Source organism: Apodemus sylvaticus, chromosome 13 (genome assembly GCF_947179515.1).
Source record: "Apodemus sylvaticus chromosome 13, mApoSyl1.1, whole genome shotgun sequence".
Classification (NCBI taxonomy): domain Eukaryota; kingdom Metazoa; phylum Chordata; class Mammalia; order Rodentia; family Muridae; genus Apodemus; species Apodemus sylvaticus.
The window spans coordinates 4,533,350-4,551,101 of record NC_067484.1 but is presented as its reverse complement, the minus strand read 5'-3'; the positions used below and the strand labels follow the sequence as shown (position 1 = coordinate 4,551,101).

Below are 17,752 nucleotides of genomic sequence, written 5' to 3'. Positions count from 1 at the left end.
GCAAAATGGTTATATCGAGTATCATTTCAATGTGATCATGTGTAGAGCCTTTGTGTTATGCTTGAAGCTCTAATGTCTAAAACATGTTTTTAAAAAGATAGCTTCAGAAATTTAAGCTATGTTGCTGCTGGAATAAATATGTTATGAAAAGCTTTTTCTAGTGAGGTTATATGTAACCCTCCCCCCCCCCACCACACACACACACACACAGGGTTTTTCTGTGTAGCCCTGGCTGTCCTGGAACTTTCTCTGTAGACCAGATTGACCTCAGAATCAGAGATCTGCGTGGTTCTGCCCCCTGAATCCTGGGATTTAAGATGTGTGCTATGTGCTACTATTGCCTGACTGTAAATAATTTACACACATACACACACACCCCTTCTATAATTTAGGATATTAATTTTTGTAAGCTTGGAGGAGAAGAGAAAATTTCATCTCTAATTATATCAAATAATTATCTAAGTCTAATTATCTATCTTAGACTTATCTAAGTCTAAGTTACTATGCTAATGTAGCTGACCTGCCTTCTGCTTTCCTCTGAAGCTAGAGAGTCTCAGGCACTTAGCACTTCACCCTAAAACAGCAGGAGATTAAGGACAGAATTAGTTGCTAGAGTCTTTTCCCCATTGTTCAGATGCCTCTTGCTTGTCAGTCTAAGGAGGAAGTTAGAAGCAATAAACTTCTATTGAACCAGGAGAAGAGAATAACACTTGCAGAAAGAAAAACTTTTACATAAGTGAATATGCATAATCTCACAGAAATTTATACACAGCTTCAAACATAACAAAGATTTCATTTCCACATTTTCACACAAATTCATACCTACATGCACATCTGATCCCAGCTTGCATGCATTCTCACAATTTCACACTAACACAAGTTTACAACAGAGAATGTTTACATGCATATCCATTAGAAGTAATTATCTAGCTAGACATCTATCATTTGTCTTCTCTACAGGTTCATAGAAAGTTTAAAACCATAACACACACACACATGCATACATTCTCACAATCACATACTTACACACACATCCATACTTACATATGCATATGGAGCAAAAGACCAGCACTGGTGCAGAAAGAACTCACTCATTCTGGATGAAAAATATTTATTGCATTGAGAAGGAAAAAGTTTCACCCTTTTAATGCTATGAATTAAATCCATGTTTGTAAAAAAAAAAAAAAAAATAAGTCTAAGCCTGTTTTGTCCTTACCATGGGACCTGTCCTCTCCTATGGCAAGGCGAAGCCTGCCTGCTCCTTCTGTTCTCTGCAACATCTTTTTTTTTTTCTTCTTTCCCTCTGCATCCTGCACATTGTTCTCTTAGTTATTTTATGTTACCTATAGTTTCTAAGTTATTCTACCCTCCATTCTCCTATTCTCCTTCTAATCTTGTTCTCTTATGACTAAAAACTTCTCCTCAGTTCAGTTCTTCTCTCAGCTCTGTTCCTCAAACCTAAATTCTTCTTTTCTCTCTTCTCTTTGTCTTCAGCCCTTAAAACATCTTTCAGAATACATAATCACACGTTACAAAGTTCAACATAAGTTCACACAAAATATCAAATCACCGATTGAAATAAGGAGTTTACAAAAGAGAATGTTTACATGCATATCCATTAGAAGTAATCATCTAGCTAGACATCTATCATTTGTCTTCACTACAGGTTAATAGGAAGTTTAAAACCATGACTAAGTTATAAGTGAAATTTCGTATAGATAAACCCAGTCAATATTTTATCTTCTGTCCTAACACCTATAATAAATCCTAGTTCCCTTTTTATGACCTTTGGTTGTATTACAACCTCTTGGCTCTGTGTAGGAGAATGTCTGGCTGCCATCTAAGAGTACTTAATAAAAGGGCTTAAAAGGGGAGAGTATAGGGGGTTAGGTGAGTGTGGGTAGGCGGCGTGGAGGAAGGTGTCCAGGCGGGCCCTTGCCTGGGCACCTCTGCGCCTGAGGGACCCCCCCCACACACACATACACACAGGCATGGTATAGAATAGAGTTTATTCAGAGTAGGGGATGGAAGTTAGTGGTAGAGAGAGAGGCAGAGAGAGAGAGAGAGAGAGAGAGAGAGAGAGAGAGAGAGAGGGAGGGAGAGGGAGAGGGAGAGGGAGAGGGAGAGGGAGAGAGAACAGAGAGAGAGAGAATAGAGAGAGTTTAGTGGAGGCCGGCCATGACCATGTGGAGGGAGGAAGGAAGAGCCCCAGGGGCAGAGAGGTGAGAATGTGGAAGAGCTGAGAGCAAAAAGAGAAAGAGGAGGAGCAAGTAGCCCCTCTTATACTGGGCCAGATCTCTGGGGCAGGGCATACCTGGCTATTTCCAGGTAGGTGTGGGGTGGAGCTTAGACAGAACCCCAACACTTAACTGTGACACTTGGGAGACTGGCAGACTTTTCATTGCAGTTTTGACTATCAGAAAAGGACCTAATAGAAGTTCCACTATTAAAGAACTTAATAATCACAGATAAAATTTTAGGAATTGTTATAGCATCATCAATAAAACTTGTCATCTATTTGTCTGCATAGCAACACTATAAGACAGTACATCTTTGTGGATCTACAGAGATCTGCTCCAAAGGGGTGTGCTGTTTTAGATGGAGTCGGTTTATCAGAAACATTGCTGGAGCCACTCTTGGTGTATGCTTTTAATCCTATCAGGTGAACATCAGTGAATTCCTGGCCAGCGTGGTCTACATAGAGAATTTCAGAAGACCCTGTCTTAAAAAAAATTAGGTGATGTTATATGGTGATGCTTTTTAAGATTTAATGCATAAGTGATTAAAGAACAAATGTTATATAATTAAAATTCCATGAAAAAAATCCATTACATGACCTTAACATCCTTTTGTACTTAGAGAAACAATTCAATTTCTTTTTCTCACAGGAAAAACAGTGGCTCTGTCAGCAACCATGGCACAGGAAGGTCACCTTTTCATCCTGGTGCTAACATCCAGCTGGAGTGGCGGTATTACCAAAATAAAATCCTGAAAGGAGAAGCAGGTACACATGAGTGTTTAAAAGCCATGGTAAGCTCAGGATGTTGCTGGTGGTGTTGGTACCTTAGAAGTACAAGTAGAATTAGAATAATTAACAGTTTGAAGTTGAAGGTTTTAAGGATACTAGTGACTGTAGAGAGAATGTCTTGTGTATTGTACTAAAAGAAAACTATGGCCTATAGGAAAGTGTAGAATACAAGATGAGACATTCAGAAGGCAGAAAGAATTCTGGGATAGAGCCAGGGATGAGATATTTGCCTGGGAAAATGTGACGAGACTGACACATGGTACCTGAGCCCAGGTAAGTAGTCATATGTCAGAAAGTAGATTTGAGTAAGTGGGTTATAATGCACTGTGGCCTAGTCAGAGAAGACTAGCTATAAGGCCAAGATATTTGTAAGTATACATATTTTGAGTCTGAGTTTTATTTCTGGGAGCATGGGGCTGGGAAGAAGACCTAGGTCCAAACTTCTACAAGTGACAACTTGAATCACAACAAAATCTAAATCTGAGCAGATGACCAGTGCATAGTTATGTTTTCTGGAATTGGATGATGGTGTTTTCCTGAAACCCAATCTACTGTGTATAAATTTAGATTGGGATTGAAAAGCATGGTGTGAATTGTTTTCATATTAACTAGAGAAGTTATTAGCCATTTGGCTTATGTCACAGTGAAGACACTGAAGTTTGTGTTCTTCAGTATTTTTAAGAATTTAAAGGTAGACACGGTGGTACCTAATCCCAGTCTTTGGGAGATAGCACCAGGAGAACAGTATTTTCAAGGGAAGGCTACATAGTAGGGAAACCCTGGTTTAAGAAAGGACACAACCTCTTTTGGAACCAGAATCTAAATGCCTCATTTGAGTGAACTTGTTTTTTAGAAGAAATATTTTCATAGCTGTCTTAGAAAACTAGTCTCTTTACATTCATAAGACCTTTATGTAGTTTTTATTCCTTGCATTACAATTTGAAAGAAATTGGAAATTCTTTCTCATTGGTTTCCTTGTGGAATAAATTGTTAAAACCACAAATCTTTAAAAAAAAATCATTCTTTTAGAGAAGCATTTACCAGAAGACCGATATATAGCACAGTAGAAAGAATCTAGAGTTTGGTTTTATCCAAGTTACTTTGGTTTCCTGTTTTGTCAGATATAAAACACTGGGATTATTTTATAAAAGACCCAGATGAGGCAAAACAGAGTCTGGGCATCTGGATTTCTTTTCTGGAATTAGTCTTTCTTGATTGTAATCATCTGCTTACACATTGTATTGGGAAACATAATTGTAGGCACACATTTATACTTTATCTATCTATCTATCTATCTATCTATCTATCTATCTATCTATCTATCTATCTATCTATCAGTTTTTCAAGTTTTCTAAGGCTTTTATTAGCTGTTATCTGTTTTCAGAAAATTTTGAGAGTTAGTGATTTTTGTCAGTATATCATGGGGTAACTTCCTGAACTTGTTTAGGCCTTGCTTCATTGTTTGTAGTTAGTTTCTTAAGCACACCTTTGTCCAACGTTGCTTTATCTTTCTGGATTTTTTATATGGTATTATTTTTTAAAAAAGATTTATTTATTTTATGTATACGAGTACACTGTAGCTGTCTTCAGACACACCAAAAAGGGACATTTGATAACATTGCAGATGGTAGTGAGCCACCGCGTGGTTGCTGGGATTTGAACTCAGGACCTCTGAAAGAGCAGTTGGTGCTCTTAACCACTGAGCCATCTCTCTAGCCCCTCTACATGGTATTATAAAAAGATAAAAACTTGAGTTCTAGAAAGCAAGAAATGTGTAGCTGAAGGAAGTACACAGTACTAGTGGCATGTTGAACACTAAGTAAATACTTCCTGAACATCTGTCAAAATGAGAAAAACCCTCAGATGTATATATTTAATAGTGTCTAAGTTCCTTTGTTGCACAGTCTGGTGGGTGAGTCTAAGTTGGCTGATTGTTTAAAAAGTCTGCATCGAGATTTTGGCCTTGGTAGGCACTTGTTCTTTGAAAGTAGCAAGGAGCCGGCGATCTTCTTTTGTCTTGCTTTCCATCACTGTCTGTTCTTTGCCTCTTTTCAGCCACTGGGTTTTATAATATTTAACAACATTTTATACTTAAATCTCCTTCATTTCTAAATCTGAGCAGATGATCAGAAGCCAAATATTAGAGGAAATGTTTGACTTCCACTTGCTATTGAAAATTGATGAAAGGAGATTTTCCTCTCCTTAAAAAAAGTGGCTATAATAACTTGATAATATATTCTTGTTTTAACATTATGATGTATGTTTTTGTATCTTAAGCACTTTAACCCCTTTGGCACTTGTGAAAATATTTGCTATTCATAAAACAACTAGATACTCTTTTATTAAGTTTGCAGCCAACCCTGTCTAGAAATTGTCTTCCAATGCCTTTTACTTTTCATGGTACTTCATTCTATGGGTCAATATTAGACATAGCATCAAAATTAAATGTACTAAGAGTCAGTTTAGAAGTTAGGCTCTGGACTGAGCAGACATGTATAGACATGTACGCAGAGACCACCTGAGTATAAGATTGTTTGGGACACAGCCCCCCAGGGCCCCACCTGCACCTAGGAGCTGTGCTGTGCTGCTACAGCCTTCTGTGTACCTAATCAGAATTTATTTAACTTTTAAAGTAGTTTCTCTGTATGTCTAGAATAAAATAAAAATAAATTTCTGAGAATGAGAAAGCCACCAGAGTGGCTTTCCTAGGTTTTGCTTTGATGTTGGAAATAGGATTGTGGTGATGAAATAACTTACTGGCGCTTCTTGTTTCCAGACAGGAAAACTCGAAGATCTCAGGGAAGTCTGTTTTTTGAAGTGTTCAGGAACGAGAGGTGTTTTATTATCTTTAGTGTGATGTTTTCTACCATTTTTGTACGAGGAGTTTTTCCTGTGTTGAATTTTGGTTCTTAAGTTGGAAAGTAAAGCAACCTAGTAATATTCTTCATTCCTACCTTTGCTCTCTTTTTTTAATGTGTTGTTTTCCCTTTATTGTTTATGAAAATGAAACCATATCTTTGTAATAATAAAAACTTTGAGGTGATGCATCAAATTATTCTAATAAACTTATGATTGTGCCTATGTAAATTATATTTCCATAGTACTAGTTATTTTTACTTAGCATTTGTCCTTGGCAAAATGGCTTTTTGTAATTCCTTTTATATCTCGGTCTCAACTTTAAGTCAGGATATTAAGCCTTGTGTCTGACAGTTAAAAATAAACATGAAACACTGCTTGTCTTTTTAACATTTGTCCCAAAATTTAATGATTAATAAATTACTCTGTATGGACTATGTTCCAGGAGTCTTTGCTAAGTGTTTTCCCTTTTGATATTGAGAAGCAGCATATAAATTGGCACACTCAGCAAGAAACAGATTTGTAGAGATAATAATGGTACTTGGTTGGGTTACATGGTAGGAAAGGAACCGGGATTTTCACTTACTTCCTTTTCATTCATAACCCAGGTCCTAACTCTTTTGTGGGCTATATTTTAAAAGAACAGAGTTTTTGCATTTTTGCCATACATTTGTAGGTGTTTTTTCCTCCAAATCACTGGCAGTTTTTTATTATTTCTGCCTAAGACAATATCTGTTTCCTGGAAGCTATACTCATGGGTGTTTAGAGGATGCTGGAATTTGGACTCCAGGCCTCATGATTGCACAATAAGTTCTTTTAACCTGGGGACCATCTGTCTAGTCCCCAGAACAATAGTTTATAAAGAGTTTAATATAGATTTAAATGTGGAGATTAGGGAGGAGAAACACATGTAAGCATGATAGGCATGAGATAAGGAGAGGTAGATGTGGGGAAGCGAGCTATGTAAACCAAAGACAGAAGTGAGTCTGGGCCAACAAGAGATGATGTGAAAAACCTTTAATTAGTTAATTAATTAATAATTACATTAATTTATTCTGTGTTCATATGTGTGTGTTAGTGTGCATTTATAGAGGCCAGAGGATAGTGACTGGGCAGTTTATTGTCCTACCACATGGGTTCTGGTGATCGAACGTGGATCCTCATGTTTACTAACAAGTGCTTTAACCCCCTTTAAAATTACATTTATTATTTGTGTATGTGGGGGTGGGCAGGAGTTGTATATGTGGATGGTGTAGAAATTATTTAATCCCAACTCCGGTTTTTACCCTGCCTTTGACCACTTAGTTCTCAGACAAACATTGCACACAACCTTTCTATGTACAATTGGCCTTAATCAGCACAAGAGCTGGGCAGATTGTGCACCTCTCGCTGTTGTCTATTTCCCACTACTAATCCCACGATAGAACGTGCCATGTTTCATTTGGACGGCTCTTATTTACAGGTAGCCAACCCACATGTTCTTTATTTTACGACTCGCCTAACCCATGGTGTCTTCCCCCTTGTGGTTCTTCTCTGATGCTGGAAGTCCTGGAATGCTAAACCCTGCCTGCATGGGTTTCTTCTGCCCAGCTATTGACTGTTGTCATCTCTATTCACCAATCAGAAATAATTTGGAGGCAAGGTCACATAGCCTCACTTGGATCTACCTGTGCACTTTCTTGTGTCTGGGACAATACATACAACAGACCAAACCTCATCAATAGAGGTCCCAGGTATTGGACAGGTTATATCAGACTTGGCTGCAAGAACCTTTACCCATTGAGCTCTCTTACTGCAGTGGATGAAAATCCTTTTACAGGATAGTTTGGTCCTGTGGCCCTGCACATGTAAGCTTGCGTGTGGAGACCAGAGGACAACCTTGGATGTCATTCTTCAGGTGCCATCCACTGTTTTCTGTAAAACAGGATTTTTGATTGGCTTTGAATTGGATAGGTAGGCTCAGATGGCTGGCTAGGGAGGACATGGAGTCTCTGTCTCCCTGGCACAAGTGTGTGCCACCAAACCAGATTTTATTATTGTTGTTATTATTATTATTGTAATTGGCTTCTTATGTTTGGACTGAGTATCTGACTCAAGGCTTTCCATGAGAGCAGGAGGCCCACCATTCACCAAATCATGAGGCACCCCATGATCAGGAAGAGTGTGGTATGTTTACCACTTCCATGCAGATTTTCCCAGGTACCCCAAGCCCCAGAACTGTCACGACCATGAGAGTCATCACATACAAGCCTGACAGGAATATGTCCTCCTGCAATCCCCAAGAGCAGCTCTCTGGATCCCTGCAGTCTCCCACGAATGTAACACTCACAGGCTCCTCCTCTGGGGATACCTTTCAGAAAGAGACCCTTATGGAGGAAAATAACCTCACCCAGGAAGTGGCCTTCAATCAGGAAGAAGCTGTCCATTGGAAAGCTGTGGTCATTCAGGAAAAGCCCATTTCTGATGGCCAGCCTCAGGGTGCAAGCTGAGCTTCCCCTCAAACCTGGCAATACCACTGCAAGGGCAGGAGGAAGACAATCATGAACGGCCTCCAAAATCTCTGCTGCTGCTGCCATTCTCCCACAAGAACCCTGCTCCAAGGAAAGAAGCTGGATCCTGGAGTCCTTCCCAGGATCAGGTGGGTGCAAGTCCTCATTCATTTATTCCTTACTCTGTCTTGTCCTTTGTGAGAAATGAAGAGTGCGCCCCCTTGTGGCACATTTAGGAACTTAATATTCTGTCACTTCAGAACAATTCAATAGAAACCCCTGAAAGACCACCTCATGGTTTCTGAGCCTGAAGTGGAGAGCAGAGATGCTGAGAGCAGGGAGAGGGGAGGGTGAGGGCATAGCCAAAGGAAACAGAGAGTCACTGGCAAGCCAGATGGGTGCTGTGGCCAGGCAGCAGCCCAGTATGACCTGTGTGTTTTCAAGTCATTAAGACACTTCCTCCTGTTTCATTCTGCTTTTAAGTCTGGAAGAGGACCAGCCCCAGCTCCATGACTTGTGAGTCATGGGTGGGGGTCAGTCTGGCTGGGAATCAGATAGCGCCTTAGGGAGGCCAGGCCAGATGTCCAGGAGCCAGTGTGGTCACAGGCCCATTCTGCGCAGGAAGACATGTGCACAGCAGCCCAGACCTGTCCAGGTAAAATCCCAGGAAGGCAGGTCTGGCTTATCACAGGGTCATGCTCAGTGGAGTGGGCTGAGGTGCAAAAGTGCCCCAGAGTTGTCTGCAGAACAGTAGCCCTGTGTCCTCTCCTCCAGCCTGAGTAAACATCAGAGTGGATCGATGGGAAGTGTCTGTCCTTTGCTCTGTTTCTCACAGTGAGCATGGTATTCTTTATAATCTTTCCTTAGAGAAGCCTCCCTAGCCAGCCTGTCCAACCTTCCCTAAAATGGGTTCCCAAGTTGAGAATGAGGCCTGCAGTGTCTCTGTGGGTGTCCTCTACAAAACAGCCTACTGCCAACCTTTTAAAAACCCCACCCACACTTATTCCCCTGCCAAAGCCATGATAGTTCACATGACTTGAGTCCTCAGACCTAACTCAGAGCAAAGTTTATGAAAACCACAGCTGTGGGGTGACTCCAGGGGCAGCTGTGCCCTCTCTCTCCACCATTTCTACCCTGGAGTTCCTCACCTCCTGCCTTGCTACGCTTCTTCCTTCCAGGCCACCATTCGCCTTATCAACGGGAAGTCAGACACCCCACCAAGTTCCACACTGTGTGAGAATGATGGCTATTGTGACCAGGGTGAATCTAGAGACCCTTCTGATGAGCAGCAAACTGCTGTGCATCTGGAGTCCAGTCTCATCTCAGCTGCAAGTCTCTACCTGGAGCCTGCACTCAGCTGGACACATCTGAAGATTGCTTCCATTCCTTTGAGTGTGTGCACATTTCTTGTTCTTGCCCAGGTAAGCAGGTGTGTTCTGACTAGCAGCTGTGGAGCTAACCTCATGTAACTTCTCTATGCTTCATGATGGACAGAAGAGAAGGCACAAGTGACTACAAGCCTGAGCCCAAACATGCAGCAGAGGGAAGTGGCAAGATGGGGCTTCATTCTGCTGTTTCAACATTTAGTGCCCTCTCTCCTTGGGCAATCTCACCTGAATCACATTTAGTCATTTCTAGGAAGTTTGCGGATTTTAATTAAGACTAGATGTCAGAGCTATGGTGAAGGCGTATGCATATCATCTCATGTCTGAAGGCTCAGTAGGCCTGTCTCCTGTGTAAGAGACTAGTCTTATGGTCAAGACCAGCCTGTACATATAGAGAAAAAGAGTCTAGTTTGGGTGGCAGTGTGAATCCTAAAAACAACAAGAACGATGACGACGACAACAGCAACAACAGGATTAGTGATATAGCTTAGTATCAGTAGCATGCAGGAGTCCCTGTGTTCTAGGCCAACATCAAATCAATGTGGTGTCTATGGCAAGAAACCTAGGATTGAAGGGTAGAAGCAAGAGGACCAGACACTCAGCATCATCCTCCCCACAGGGAGTTTGAGGACAGTGTAGAATGACTGACACTCTTTAAAAACATACACCATCCCACCCACCCCCAAATCTTAGTACTCAACTCTGAGAAAAGTGACTTGGCAGCTCATAACAACCACACATTTCCCGTGAATCAGAAGTCCCCTCTGTGATAGAGAAGAAAACTGGGCATCCATATGTGCAGTAATTACTTCCTGTGGCTCATATCTGGAGTCGGCCTGAGGATTGAATTTGTCCCTGGTGCACAGCACTGAGGAGCTGTGAAGTAAGAACTTCCTGCCTGCCCTGTGGGAGGCGCTGAAGAGCTGTGCAGCCAGCACTCCCTGCTGGCCCTTTTGGAGGCACTGTGTAGTTGAGTGGTCCCTGTTCCCTGATAGTCCCTTAGCAGGAAATAAGAAGGAAGTTTTGAGGGCATGGGGGCCCCAAACTTTGCCAATAAGGAAGTCAGGAATTCTGCTGGCCTTGCAGCCAGTTAGAAAGTGATGGTGTACTGTCCCCTTGTGGCTGCTCTGCATTAGCACTTTGTCCATGACCTCAGGAAAGCCTGTATTCAAGTAGGGGAAGAGAATCCTTCCTTAAGTGAGGCTTGTTCCAACTAGCTCATAATTCAGTTATCACATTTATACTAATCTGACACACGGCTAGTTTCCTCTCCTCTATTTTGCAGTAAGACTTCCTGAGTGTCTTAGAAGAAAATCTCCCTATACCAGACTTCCTCCCTCTGTCCAGAAGTCCACCTTACAAATCTGCACTTCGATAGAGGTCATGGGCTTTTTATTTTAACAAATTTATATTAACATTTTCTTAGACAGGCATAGAAGGACAGAGACACATCATCACACATTGTACAAAAACATCCCTAATAGCTATGAAAAGCAAAAAGTGGAAGGATGGAGTTTTCCCTTCTTAGCTGTCACTGTGCCAAGTCAGGTAAAAGACCTGGATCTGTGAGTCAGTTGTAAGAATTTCCCATGACCATAAATGGTGCTGTTTCATTAATTCCATCCCCCAAAGAGGGGAGTTTTATTTGAAGTTAGTTTTATTACACAGGAGTTTAATTTCATAATCTGCATGATTTTTTATGATGAGATATTTCCCGTGATAGAAAAGGAAAAGAAATACCTGATCAAGAGAAGAATATTTCAGAGGCTTTGCAGCTATCAGGGGATTCCATAGTGTCCCAAAATATCACCTTACTGCAGGTTTAAGAGTTCAGGTAACTACCCTAGCAGTATTTTTTGGCTGCCATGTAACTGTTTTACCCCCTTTTGCGGAGAAAAAGTTAGAAGGTTTTTGCCAATGCCCACATGGACTGTTGGGGTTCAGGTAGAGGTTTGGGGAGTAACATGGCCGGATGATTTCATTGTCCTTTCCATGCCTCTGAACCAGACTTGATTGCATAAATCAAAACAAAATAGAAAAATCAGCCTGAGGGACCTCAGATTATGGTGGCTTGGGGTCTTTGGGATGATGTCAAAGGTTGGCATGAACTCATCCAGTCCTGCTTGAACCAGAGATCCTGTTGGATCCTCATAGTGTGCCAGTTTCTGCCCCAAGTCTGCTCTGCCCTTGGGATATAATGGTACCACAGCCCACCTGCTTTACCTGAAGCACCGAAGCTTAGCCTGGTAGATGGTTTAACAGGATCTCAGCCAATGTGACTTCAGGATAAAAAACCTTCTCTGGAGACAATTTATATTGAATTAGCTCTCTTTATTAGGGGTGAAGAATGGCTGTTAAACCCTGGTGTGTGGGGAGTGTTTTGTGTTGAGTGTACATCATTTCCGGAGGCTGAGGTGCTTGAAATTCATCAGTCACATGAAGAAGAACTCGCACTGATAGCTGGGCTTGTCTTAATAAGGAGATAGGAAGTTTAAGGCAAAACCTGGCCACCAGGATCCATGACTATATTGCGTGGCAGACGTGGAAGTTGTATAGGCTACATACAAGGGTCCAACTCTGGAGAGGAGGGAACAGTCCTACTCCTTCCAGTCTCAGGCTTAGGTTCTCATGGGTTGGACACATCTTGACCTCACTCTCTTGCTCCAGACTTCTTACCCCAGTCATATGGCTTTGCAGCCCCACCATGAAGGGTCTTCAACAAGTACCCTTAGGATCCCTAAAGATCAACAGCAAGGGAGAAACGGTGGGCAAGCTTACAGTCAGAACTTCTTTGACATACCTCCCCCATAAATGAGTGTTCACAAAAGAAATGTGAAAGAAAGTACAAATACAGTCTAGAAGATAAAAGGTCACAAATGTGACCACCAGCATGACTGTAGTGTGGGCTGCTCTGGTCACAGCATAGACTCTGAGCTTCTGATTGTGGTTGTGTATATAGTGCATTCTCTGGTGGTGTCTCTTCAGGTGAATCATCATAGAGAAAACTGGTCCAGATCATGATGCTGATAATTAAAATGTCCTGGGCAAACCGCAATAAGCTAATGCCAACACTGACAACAGAGAGGGATCAGATCCACTTACCTTTAGAATCAGTGCCATTGTGTCTTTTCTGTGGACCGCTAGCATTCATTGGAATGTACGCATTATTTAAGACACTGAAAAACCAGCAACTGTAACAAAAATATCTCATGAACTTGGGGGTATTTCTCTGAGCATGACCCTTGTCCAATTACCAGGAACATGAGTGACAAACTGGTAGGTGGTCAGGGCACAGGTAGAACACATGTTTGTGCTTTGAGACACCATGTGAAAGAAGTATGAAAGTTTACCTGTGAGGTCAGTTGGAGGCTTCCTTGGAGCCAAAACTGTAATATGGTTTGGAAATGTCAAGAAGAGGAGATTGAAGGTATTGCCCACAGCTAAGTTTGATAGAATGACTTGAATGGGCCTCAGATGAGTGTCAGTCAAAACTGGAGATAAATTATGAAGAAACACAAGAATGTTGCCCACAGTCCCAACCTCAGCCTGGCAAAGCAAAAGTATCTGAAGAGCCACTTCTTCTGTAGTATTCAGGGTTTTATTTTGAGATAACATGGAGATAGCTTCATTGGATCAGGTAGGACACTGTTGTCTTCAAGAGTCTTCCCAATTATTTGAGATTTTCAATTGTTTTTGGAGTCTTTTATCTCAAGAATGTGGCCCTGCTTTGTCACTACAAGAGTTTTCTCTGAAAAAAACCAAGAATATTTAATTTACACTTATTTTGCTTCCTTTCCCTCATGATGGAATTGTGCATGTGATGGAACTCTATCTCTCATGTTCAACACCATAAACACATATTTCTACACATTATGGGTTCTGCATGTGTATACATGTATATCTGTAGACATGAGTGCATTTTTGCTCCATTGGAATTCAACATTATCTTTCAAAACAATGTGCTAAAAATAGTAATTTGTTGTTGAAGAGATGGTCCTAGTCTGCTCATATTTGAGGAACTGTATTTATGCAGTTTTGATTGAACAAGCAGGCAGAACAATCACATTCATAAGATAATTAAATATTCCAAAATATAATTAAGAGATGGGGGCATGGGTCAGTGGTGAAGAGCACTGGCTCCTCTTCTAGAGGACCCACACTCCATTGCCAGCATCTACATGACCCTTGTAACTGTATGTAACTCCAGTTCCAGGGACCTGGCACCTTCACATTCATACATACCATCAAAACACCAGTGCATATAAACTAAAAATTTATCAAATAATTTTAACAAATGATAATGAAAAATTAATATTCTTACTTTATATAAGAACTTGAATTAAGATCTTTATATAGAATGTTATAAAGAATGTTCCCTTAAAATAATCTAATCTGTGTTGATATACTTTTATAGTAATCATTGTTTAGAAAGAAAATATTTCTGAAAAAGTCAATAGCTTTCTGTTTATAAAGGACAATATTGATATATACCTGTAATATCTATTGTGAAGAAAACTGAGAGACCCAGGCATATCATTGATTCACAAATGTCCACATTTTAACTGTATTTCTAATGAATCTGATGCTGGAATTATATTGGATAAATGACCAGTTTTCATCAATCACAATCCAAAAACATTACTGTCACCTCTGTTAAAGTCTTTGCATACAGAGATTTTTTTAAAGCTCAGATTTTGAATGCTCCTGTTTAGTCTCCAACTTACATGGTTTATGTTGATTTTTATAAAAACAATAAGCTTTTATCCAACAACTAAAAATCTGTCATATCACATATGAAAGTCACATTAAAAGGCATTTTCAGATGAGTGCTGCACCATGACATAGACATTTCTTTTGCCTAGAGAAATCATTGACAAAATTATGTAAACTGTGGAGACAAAAACAAATTCCTTCTAATGATTAATGTTGATTTCATAATACACTGGACTGTAGGGAGGAGAATAGAACTTTAAACAGAAACATAAAGCTGCAGGAATCTTACCTACCACAAGGATGGGGTTTACTCACAGGGATGAAGGCCCGCTCCTAATCAGGTACTGGAGAAAAAGCTCTGATTTCATTTCCTGTTGAAGATCTTTTCAGTGTATCTGTTCCCTAAGACAGATCCAAAGGAATGGTGAAGTCTCATATCTTCCAGGAAGTGTTGTGCAGATGGCTGAATGAGGTGAGATATCAGAGCCCACAAAGGGACAGACGTCGCTTAGAGAGTCCAATACATTGTCATCTGTGTTGTTACTGGGCATGGCTTTATACAGCTTCTAGAATACCTCTAAATGGAAAACACATGTATCCCCAGTTCAAATCAATATGCTTTCCTTCTAGTAATCAATGATGAGGCCCAAGAGTTTTCTAGGTCATAGTGTGTAGAACAGAGGTTAAAACAAGTTTCCTTACTTTCTTTGGGGAAATCTAAGTTCAGAATTGGTGCTGTCATCAGGTGTGGAGAAGTGTACTACCAGGGAGATCAAGAGATTTGTTAGGTGTATTTCCAGGGACTGCATTACACTGTATACATTCACTGTTGCAAACTTGTGCTGACATCAGAAAGCCCATAAGCATGTTATCTGGAGTCTTGCATTTTCCTATTCTTGGACAAGGATATTTTAGTTTGACAAATCAAGCAACAGAAGCCTGTGTTAACTCATATGTCCTTGGGTTATTCCAATGTCCATTTGCTTTGAGGTAGATCATGACTCATTTTCTAATATACCATGAAGGCTTATTAGAAGTATAATAGGTTGTGATATTTTCTATAGAATTCTAAATGTAAATAATCAACTTTGTACATACAGTAAAGGATATGGGCTGAGCAATCATTGACTAATAGAGAGAACCATCCCTGTTCATCCCACTGTATTCACAGTAGCCATGAAATAGAACCAGGTTAATTGTCCATCAGTTAATGAATGGATCGCTATACAATGGGGATTATACATCTCTTAAGCAAAATGTAATTATGAATGTTTTAGGTAATTTGATGATTATGCATATGATACTCCACAAATTAAAAGAAATGTTCTGCATTTTCCCCAATTTTTAGACATTAGTTTTGAATCTTGAGTTATGTGTGTTTCACTTGGAATACTTTATAAAGGTCAGGAGTGAAGTAAAATACTGATGGTTAGGGGACTTTTGTTAGAACACAGTTGTTTAAAGGATGTAAGTAGACAATGGACTGTAGACAATTAATCTATCTTGGAAATATAGCATGTATCAGAGAAAAGGAAAAGTTAATAATAATATTAAGGCTCCATTAAAACCTACTAGTTTACAATTTTAAAACATAGTTGATCTATTTCTATTTGTCATTTATATCGATATCAACTATATATCATTTATATCTTTATTTATCTCTCTCTCTCTCTCTATCTATCTGTGTGTGTGTGTGTGTGTGTGTGTGTGTGTGTGTGAGAGAGAGAGAGAGAGAGAGAGAGAGAGAGAGAGAGAGAGAGTTATTACATTTTTTTTTTGTATATCATAACACATGGGCAATTTCCTGTGAGACATGTAGGGTATCTAGCCAGGCACTTTGATGTTATAGATCTTTTGTTGTAGTGTTCATTCCCATAGCTCTCAAATATATACATTATCTATACAGGTTAGAGGATATTCAACAGCCTTCTCACTACTCCAAAGTGTCTGTGGATTGTGTTAGTGATGCCAAAGGATAGACTCTCTTTGAGACTAGGGATTACCTAGTTACACTTTAGAATCAATGGAATAGCCTATTTTTTAAGTAACTAAAAATGAAAATTATAGTATTATTTAAAAGCTACATACTTGAGTTATTTCTTTCATTTACATGGTATCAGAGGGGAAATTACTTATTCAATTTGTCTCCTTATCTCAACATGGATGCAATGATGTTGAGTGAAATATTTAAAAAGTGTGATTGGCACGTTCCCATGCTTGTGCCTCAAACCCTCTGCCCCAGGGACCATGCAATAGAGATTCATGGAGAGTCACTGTCCAGGAGCTCCTGAAACATCTCCACCTAGCTCGCTAGGTTCCTATTGGTGGGTTGCTACCACTCCAACCCCGTGCTTCAAATCCCTCACGACCTTTGTGGAGCACCTCAGGCAAACACACACTTGGCCACCATACCTTTCTCTCTTGAACCCAGATGAGGTGCAACATGGAGGAAAATGTAGCACAAACTTAGTTGAAAAACAATGATAACTCAGTCTTACAGTGCAGCAAATAAATGCAATCTTGTAAGCCTTAGTAAAATCTGATCCCTCTGGTGGAAGATCCTTGCAAATCCACCATGATACTAAGAAACTCTAACAGCTACATCTGACCTCTCTACTGACCTGGTTCCTAGAGGAAGTAACTCTCTCCTGTTTCCTCTCTTTCTCTGTCCAACCAAGAAGTCCAGCCTACTCGCCCAGTGATGGGCACCTTCATTCATTAGGTGATTGGTTCACAAGAACAGCACCAGGCCCATCCATAACACAATGACACCAGTATCTAATATGCATAAGTAGCTGTTGAGCAGCCACAGAGAACTGGGTCTACCAGGAGGGAGAGCTGGGGATGAAAGAGGGACAGGCAAGAGAAAATAATGAGCCAAGAAAAAATTCATTCTGATCAAGTCTCAAAGTTTAATGTTCAGCTCTCAATATATAAGGGGAAAAACCCAAAGATCTTTCTTTGCTGGATTGAATTGCAAAGCAAGCTCAATGAACAGTTTGTTTTCTTGCAGGAAGCTGAAGTGGGGAGAAGGCCTGAGACTTCCATCTATGTTGGAAGACTCCACCCAGGTCAACAGAAGACCGATTGTGGTAGACAAATAAGGTTTGGTTAGCCCTCTCAAGATCAGGGGAAGGTCACATACATTGCACATACATCTAAACACACAATAAAAAAAATAAATAAATTAGTAAGACTTGAAAATTATGTGATGGAGACAGTCTAAATATCTTCTGTTTAGGTGAAGAGAGTTGTTGAGTTTAATGGTAATAAAATTAAAG

General features: G+C 40.2%; 1 long non-coding RNA gene and 1 pseudogene across 1 annotated transcript in view; one reads left to right on the top strand and one right to left on the bottom strand.

Moving 5' to 3' along the window:
* Window positions 1–6,272, top strand: part of LOC127663599 (uncharacterized) — a 35,173-nt gene extending 28,901 nt beyond the window's left edge. Inside the window, exons 3-4 of the long non-coding RNA XR_007972996.1 lie at window positions 2,889–3,030; window positions 5,805–6,272. This is a non-coding gene — a long non-coding RNA (uncharacterized LOC127663599). The remainder of the gene's footprint in view (window positions 1–2,888; window positions 3,031–5,804) is intronic.
* Window positions 6,273–12,473: 6,201 nt separating this feature from the next.
* On the bottom strand, window positions 12,474–13,672 carry LOC127664090 (vomeronasal type-1 receptor 1-like; annotated as a pseudogene).
* Between the last annotated feature and the right edge of the window lie 4,080 nt (window positions 13,673–17,752).